The sequence below is a fragment of the Echinops telfairi genome, unplaced genomic scaffold, assembly GCF_000313985.2.
Source record: "Echinops telfairi isolate 266 unplaced genomic scaffold, ASM31398v2 ScPeMD7_5;HRSCAF=22, whole genome shotgun sequence".
Classification (NCBI taxonomy): domain Eukaryota; kingdom Metazoa; phylum Chordata; class Mammalia; order Afrosoricida; family Tenrecidae; genus Echinops; species Echinops telfairi.
In genome coordinates, this window is record NW_022103901.1 from 25,124,179 (window position 1) to 25,132,663 (window position 8,485).

The 8,485-nt window shown below is 43.1% G+C and overlaps 1 protein-coding gene and 1 non-coding gene across 2 annotated transcripts in view; both read right to left on the reverse strand.

Annotated features, from left to right (window-relative positions):
* The window catches only part of IQCK (IQ motif containing K), a 128,439-nt gene that overhangs the window by 79,006 nt on the left and 40,948 nt on the right, over positions 1–8,485 (reverse strand). The gene's annotated exons all lie outside the window — the stretch shown is intronic.
* Positions 3,463–3,532, reverse strand: LOC115868013. The gene has a single exon (XR_004045374.1). It is a non-coding gene; the product is annotated as a small nucleolar RNA SNORD104 (small nucleolar RNA).

Below are 8,485 nucleotides of genomic sequence, written 5' to 3' on the forward strand. Positions count from 1 at the left end.
TGAGAATATTGAAAATACCAGCTTGGAAAAAGTACAAATTTCATCTTTCCTATATTTATCATAATATTTCCTCTTGATTCAGTTGTGAGGATTTGGGTTTGCTTTACATTAAGTTATAATCCATATTGAAGAACAAACAAATCTGTCTTGGAAAAAGTACAGCCAAAATGCTCCTTAGGAGCAAGGATGGTGAAACTGCCTCGCATACTTTGGCTATGCTGTCAGGAGAAATCAGTCCTTGGAAAAGGGCATCACACTTGGTAAAGCAGAAGGACAACGAAAAAGAGGAAGACCTTCGATAAGATGGATTGACACAGGGGCGGCAAACATGAGAACAGGTGAGAGGATGGCAGTCCCAGACAGAGTTTCATTCTGTTGTGCATCGGGTCAGCACCAACTGGACAGCACCTGGCAACAATGTAGGGAGGAAGAAAGCTTGCTTTACATTAGAAATTTAGTGTCAAATTCTATCCATTTTCATTAGGTAAGATATTAAGTTGTTTTTGTAGACCAAGAAAGCACAACCAGATGTAAAGCCCTTCACAAAGATCATTGCTGCGTGTCATTGAGTGGATGTGCTTATAGTGACCCTGTAGGACAGAGCAGCAGTGGCATTAATAGGGGTGGTGTCACCTAGTTTGGTAACTCGTTGGTGCCGCCCTCCTTCCCCAGGGACCTCTCTTCCCAAGTCAGACCACAGAAGAATCCTTGGTACTTTTATCAATTTTAATCATAAAATAGTATGTGATCGAATTATACATCATACGAATACTAAATACTAAATAATAGATACTAAAAAACTATTTTGATAAAAGGGACTTGACAGTTGTGATCGATCAGGATTTTGTGATGAAATTATCCTGAGTGGCTCAGATAAGCCCAATGAGGTAAAAGGAGACATTACTACAGAGATGACAACAGAAGCAAGAGGTATGGGCGATGTAAAGAAGGGGCTGTGAGCCGAGGAATGCAGATGGTCTCTAGAAGCTAGAAAAGACAAAAAACTGATTTTTTCCCCCAGGAGCTTCCAGAAGGAAATTGCCCTGATTTTGGACACCAATATTGTAACAGAATAAATTTGTGCTGCTTTAGGCTACCAAATTAGTGTTAGTTATAGTCATACAGGAAAGTAATAAAGCATCTAAGAAATGGCAGCACTAAAGTTGAAACCTGTATGTGTCCACCATGCTGCCTTTCCCAGGCTTTCTGGGGTTGTTCCCAATACAAGCAGTTCCCAGAGTGCAAATTAGTTTTAGTCCTAAATCTGTCCTTAAAGCAATTTTGAACTTATGTTGGAACAGTTCGGTAAGCATCTCGTGTTTGTTTTAGTATAGAGTATATGCATAAAATATCAAAAAAGCACATCCAGATAACTAAAATAGCTTAACATAATAACACAGTAATAATTCTACTAATGTTTTGATGTTATTTGTCTCAGTTTAAAACAAACAAACAGGCTTTAGAGGAAGGGGATGGGGGTTGGTTTATAACTCGAGCTTGTATGTGACTCTGATGTTTACAGCCCAGAACCATCTGTGGTCATTTCTAGCAACAGCAAGAAAGGAAAGAAGCAGCACTGGTGCCCTGGAGAAAGGGCCACCGAATGTCAGACCTCCAGTAAGAGGGAGGACGATATACCTCAGCACATCCTGAGCTCATAGAGCAGCTCTCCTTCCGGTGTGAAGAGGAATCAGGAGCTAAACTGACTTACTGCTCTCATGAGACTCTCTGGCTTCTTAAACGCCTGAGACAGAAATCTATCCTTCCACAGGATAAAATAAAGGGATCTCATTTTCATTCAGTGGGGAATGTCACCATTTAATTAGGGTCTTTAGTGCAAAATGCATGCAGCTTCCTGTGTAATTCCTGGCCCCACCATTAACCTCGGCACAAACAGCGCCATGCGGCATGTGCTTGTCCTCAAATGGCACGAAGAGGCTTTTGTTGTCCCCTCAGGTTCTGGTCATGAAATACCTTTCACCAACATGAAAGCAGTGTGGAGTTTCCCCTCTTCCTTTTGTAAGCGTAGAACTTGGTTGAAAAGACATTTCACCCAAAGCAACCTTCTCTCTTCTCTTCTAAAACACAGCCTTTGTCTCATTGAAGGGCTCAGTTTTAGTGACTGCTTTCATGCGCTCTCTCCCCTGGGCCGAGACCAGAAAGGCAGCAGCGAGCTTTTATTCCTTGTGCTTATTTCCTCATTTATTTTTTCAAATGAAACTTACCAATTCTCAGGACAATTCTTTGGGGTCCAAATGGAAATCCAAAATTATCCGGTTCTAAATTTGATAGCAAATAATTGCATTGCTTCTGACTGGTGAGTTTAGACAAGACTGTATGTCTCAAAATGGTTCTGGACTTCTAAGAAGGAGTAAAGCCAACAGGGTAGAACTGCCCCTCGTTACATTATAACTCATTACACTGGGGCCCCAGATACCCTCAGTCAAATTTTGATCAGAGCAGAATGATTGAAATAGATTGTGCTCTTGTCCCCAATCATCGTTCCTTTCCCTTAGGTCCCTAGGTAGCACAGTTCATACTTGGCTGATAACTTAAAGGTTGGTGGTTCAAATCCATCCAGCAGCACTGCAAAAGGAGAGACTTGGTGATGTGCTTCTTAAAAGACTATGGAAGTCCAGAAATCCCTAGAGTAGTTCTACTCTGTGACACATGGGGTCACCATGAGTTTAAAATGATAGCACAACAGCAACAACCCTATCAGAGATTGTGTATCCCTACTCTTGGCCATAAGGAGCTCTAGTGGGATATGGGTTATGCATTGGGCTGCTCACTATAAAGTCAGCAGTTCGAATCTACTAAGCTTCTCCACGAGAGAAAGATGAGGCAGTCTGCTCCTGTAAAAACTGACAGCTCCAGAAACCCTAGCACGCAGTTGCACTCTGTCCCACAGGAGCGTAATGACTGAATGGCAGTGGGTTACTCTTTGCCACATGTGTGCCTTGAAGCTCTTCCCTGTGGGAGTCCAACTTCCCTACTGATACTGACCTTGGCCATACGACTTACAGTGGCTGATGAAATTCGAGATGTGCAGTGTGCCATTGCAGTGTTCAGCCCCTGTGCTTCTCCCTCTGCAGGAGGCAGCTCCTTCGTCCTGGGCCACAGAATGAGGGCTGATGCGCAGCCAACATGGGACAAGGGTGAAGAATCAGCCTTTGTGGCTCTAAGGCATGGAGGTGATTTGTTATGGCACCAGAACCTAGGGAAAGCTAATACAGAGGACTGACTACTACAGAGGACTAGAAGGTAGCTTGGGCAACACCACGTAAGAGAACCTATCAATCAGGGCTCTTCCATTTGCAAGTATCAGAAACTTGATTCGAACTAGTTGATGGCTGTTGTTGTTCTTAGGTGCTGTGGAGTCCATTCTGACTCATACTAATCCCATATGACAAAGTAGAATTGCCCCGTAGCATTTTCTAGGCACTAGTCTTTTTTCCCCTGGCTCAGACTCCAGTTTGCATCACCCACATCAGCAGTCTAACACGTGCTTTAATTGGGATGCCCTCACCATCCCTGATTGGACCCATTTGGGTAGCAATCATGGTCAGGGGATTCACTGATCTTATGGGCCAGGCCTGAGCCACATGTTCTACCCATGAGCCAGAGGTAGAATCAGCTCAATAAACTACATGGACTCGGAATGGTAGAGGAAATCCTTCCTGGAATATAGGAAGTTCTGCAGTCACAAGAGGAGATCAGTACAGGGCTGGGGGGAAAAAATGAAGAAAATGATAAAATAACTGAGCTAGGGGAACTCTACTTATTCTAGGAAATATACCCTTGTTCCTCATCTCAACTATGTATAACCCTGGGTGCTGATTAACAGTGGGCACGCATCCCAAATTGAACCAATCATAGTCCTTCCCTGGAATTTTGGGGGCTGGACTTTTGCCATGGGGACTAGAGGAAAACATGAGTCCTGAAAAAGAAAACAAAGTAGAAAGAGAGAGAGAGAGAGGAAAGAAGAGAAAGATAAGGGGTGGGGGGGGAACCCAAACCTAATAGCCTCTCAGCTGTGGCTCTGTAGAACTTGCCAGTGATACTGTAACTAATTCCTGGTTTTACTCCATCTCGCACAGTGCTGCCTTTCTGCCGTTCACCAATGAAAGGTCTGCCTTCTGCAGAGGGAGCGGTGAGTTTCCAAGAGGGCAAAATAAGCATCTACCCAAAGATAACAAGACTGAGGATATAACAAATATCCTTTGGCTGTGCAGTGTAAGTAACTGTAGACGACACAAAAGCTAAAAAACTACATATATGAGGGGACATTAAAAGGCTGGTGGAAAAATTCCATTGTCTTTTAATTCCATTTTCCACCAACTTTTTGAAGCCCCTTCGTGCATGCATCTGTATATACATGGATCAAGGAGTAAATATGTCATTGTGTCCCCATGTGGGAACACCCTTTTGAAAGATGTTTCAGCTCCACAGTTATTTAATTTCCCGCTGACCCTTGGTCTAATAGCAGACTCTCCTCTCCCATTCTGAGTCCATCGAGCATTCTCATTTCACTGAGAGCTTCAACAACCATGTATTTTCTTACACAAAACCAAATCTAGTTGTTTTGTTTTGTTTCTTTGTAACTCTTCGTTGTGACTTGGCTGAAGGTTTAGAGTGCAAATCTGTTTTCCAGTCAACAACTCATACACATTTTGTGTCAGGTCATTGACTGCAACCCCTGCAATTTGATACAGCTTACCCTCCTTCCTCCCCGTACTTCTCATTTCTACTCCTCCCACTTTCCTAAGCCTACTTGCCCTTTGGACTCTGTCCTTGGGCCAATGCTGCCCTTTTAACGTTAAAGGGTTGATTATTCCAAGGTATGTGTACCTCACTAGTATTAGAATTCACCTTAGAGACCAGTCTGTTGTTTGGCTGAAAATTGGGCCACAGGAGTGCGCTACGTTCCAGATGTCACGGGTGACCCCGGGCCTTCATCTCAGAGGTTCCACCGGCCTCTGCCTGGTAAACGGGGTTATTTATGATGCAGAGTTTTGTTCCCCACGTCTCTCCCACCCCATCCAGGATCTTCTAATGTGATCCCTCTCAGAGCCGTTGGTCGAGTAGCCAGACAGCATCTAATTCCTCTGGTCTCAGTCATGGAGGCTGATGCTTGTGTGGACTATTGGTCTACTGTACTCATTATTTCCATGTATCTTAAATGTTCTTCATCCTTCTTTCCTCTGCATAGGAGGAGACGAATAGTTGAATCTTGGCTGGCCAGTCAGAATCTTACTTATTTTTTATACGCCTAAGTGTTGTTCCTGGCTATATAAAAAATGGAGCTATTTTTAAAAACCATGGAAAAGAAATTAGCAACTGAGAAGAGGTGGACAGGTGAAAGAGTATGCTAAATTATGGTGGCACGTGTGGGAGAAGGGCTCGCCATTTATGTGATAAGTAACATGCAGTCACCCATGACAAACTGGCCCACGCTCCCAGCTGTGGACTGACAACATAATGACATCATGGATGGAAGGCAGCTGGGGTGGGAAGAATGTGTCTTCCCAAAAACATTAAAATAAGAAAGACCCAAACTCACATTTCAAATGGTTTCCAAGGCTGGTGAACAGGATTATTTGAAGACAACAAATGCTTGTGGAACACATAATACAGAGCAGTTACATTTTACCTAAGAGTATATTCTAAAATCTGGCATAAGATGAAAATCACATTTAATCAGCATCTTCCCATAATATTCCTTAAAATACCCACGTAAAGACATGGGATCCTTTCACTGATCTCACAGGCAGTTTTCTGCCAGCCTTTGGAGATACTGCTTTAAATAGCAGGCACAAAAGAGACACAGTAGTCCTCCATGCTCTTAGTAGTTTGGACTCTGAAGCTAGGCTGCCTGAGCTCAAATCTGACCTCAGCTATTATTAGCGTGTGACCTTTGACAAATAACATAATTTATCAGAAATGTGGTTCTGGCCAGGACAGACAGCACTCACTCAACATCCATGGGCTCCCTTACATATCCCAGCCTCCTAAGCAGTTGGTTTGGGTCCTGCTCCATAGTGGCTACATGTTGGGCTGCAAATCACAAGCTCAGCAGTTCAAAAGCAGCAGTTGCTCCTTGGGAGAAAAAGGCTGCTTTCTACTCCCGTAAACAGTTACCATCTCAGAAAGCCACAGGGGCAGTTCTACCTTGTCCTACAGGGTCGTTATGAATCAGCACTGACTTGAAAGCAATGAGGACTATGATGAGAAGAGAGGAGGTTAAGAACGTTATGGTTGAGAAAGTTAAGAACGGAGGTGTCTCCTTCCATCCTTTTCTTCCATTGCTTCCAGGACCTTAAAAGTCACCTGTTCCTAATTACTGAAGACAAAGTGGGTGCATAAGCAAATGTGGTGAGGAAAGCTGATGGTACCTGGCTATCAAAAGATATAGCATCTGGGGTCTTAAAGGCTTGAAGGTAAACAAGTGGCCATCTAGCTGAGAAGCAACAGACCCCACATGGAAGAAGCACATCAGCCTGTGTGATCACAAGGTATCGAAGGGATCAGGTATCAGGCATCAAAGAACAAAAAATCATATCATTGTGAATAAGGGGAATGTGGAGTGGGGACTAAAAGCCCATCATCTATAGGCAAATGGACATCCCCTTTCAGAAGAGGAGGAGACGAGCCAGTCAGGGTGCACTGTAGCAACGATGAAACATACAACTTTCCTCTAGTTCCTAAATGCTTCCCTCTTCGCCCCCTCCCACCCTCCCCACTATGATGATCCCAATTCTACCTTACAAACCTGGCTAGACCAGAGCATGTACAATGGTACAGATAGGAACAGGAAACACAGGGAATTCAGGACAGATGAACCCCTCAGGACCAGTGGTGAGAGTGGCGATACTGGGAGGGTGGAGGGAGGGTGAGGCAGGAAGGGGGAACCGAGTACAAGGATCTACATATAACCTCCTCCTTGGGGGACAGACAACAGAAAAGTGGGTGAAGGGAGACGTCAGACAGTGTATGACATGACAAAATAATAATAATTTATAAATTATGAAAGATTCGTGAGGGAGGGGGGAAAATGAAGAGCTGATACCATGGGCTCAAGTAAAAAGCAAATGTTTTGAGAATGATGATGGCAACAAATGTACAAATGTGCTTGACACAATGGATGGATATATGGATTGTGATAAGAGTTGTACGAGCCCCCAATAAAATGATTTTTTTTTAAGTCACATGTTCCAAATGGGATCGTTATCATTTAGAAGAGAGATTCCCAATAGCAAGAAATACTATTGGTTAAGACACTGATATTTTGGTATTGTTCATAACTGCAACCTCATCTTGCCCCGCTTGACTAGCATGGTGGTACTAATAATGTTCCCTATTTTATAGGATTGCTGTACGAATTACATTATGCAATTATTTGTAAATGTTCAGAATTGTACCTGGTACATGGTAAAAACTATAAAAATGCACAGTAGGTAGGTAGACTGATAGACAATAGACAAACAGAAAGAAACAATTGTCTTAGAAGCTTCTTACGTTACGAGGGGCACATAGCCTAAGAATAATTAAGGAACTGAGGGATAGCTCCCAATCCATGCTTTTCCTCCAGAGCAGAATGGCAACTGAACAGACCAGCTGAAATTAAAGGATAAGAACAGAATAATGTGAATAACTGTGATCCAACTAATTCAAACACATAGAAGAAACACAGAAGAAATGGACAAACAACTAGAAGCACACTACCTACCAAACTAACATAAACTGAAGAGGAACAAATCTATAACAAAAGACAAAAAGAAAAGGAATTCATCAGGTTAATGAAAAACTCTCAAAGACAATTAAAAAAATAATCACGTCCACAAGACCTGAGAAGCTATGGGATGAGATGACATCAGGAACATAATACATGCCCCACCACACCCAGGCAAACACTAAGGGCATCAAACAGAACAGCACGGGGAACAGAGCAAGGAAGTCCCAAGGGAGTACCAAAAACAGACTTTGGGGCCAGGGCGTGGCACCCATCAGACCCGACCAGAAAACACTCTAAAGGTCAACATACAGACCTTGAACTATTTATGGGTCTTTCTTCTTTTTAGGGGTGGGGTCACTACTTTTTATAGTTGTTGTCATTGTTTTTGTTTTCTTTTGTCGCTTTGTTTTGCTCTGTCTTGTTATTATTATCTCTGCAGGTCTATCTAGATAAGAATAGGCTGGATAAACAATCTGGAGGAGAAAACAACAGGAACGATGGTTCCAGGGGGACAGAGGAGAAGGGGAGGTGGGGAAAGAAAGTGGTGTTAACCAACCCAGAGACAAGGGAACAACAAGTGGTCCAAAATCAGTGGCAAGGAGGGTGTAGGAGGCCTAGCAGGGCAGGTAATGTAACCGAGAGAAATTACTGAAACCCTAATGAAGGCTGAGGATGATAGTGGGACAAGAGGAAAGTAAAAGGAAACAGAGGAAAGAGCTAGGAGGAAAAGGGCATTTATAGAGGTCTAAA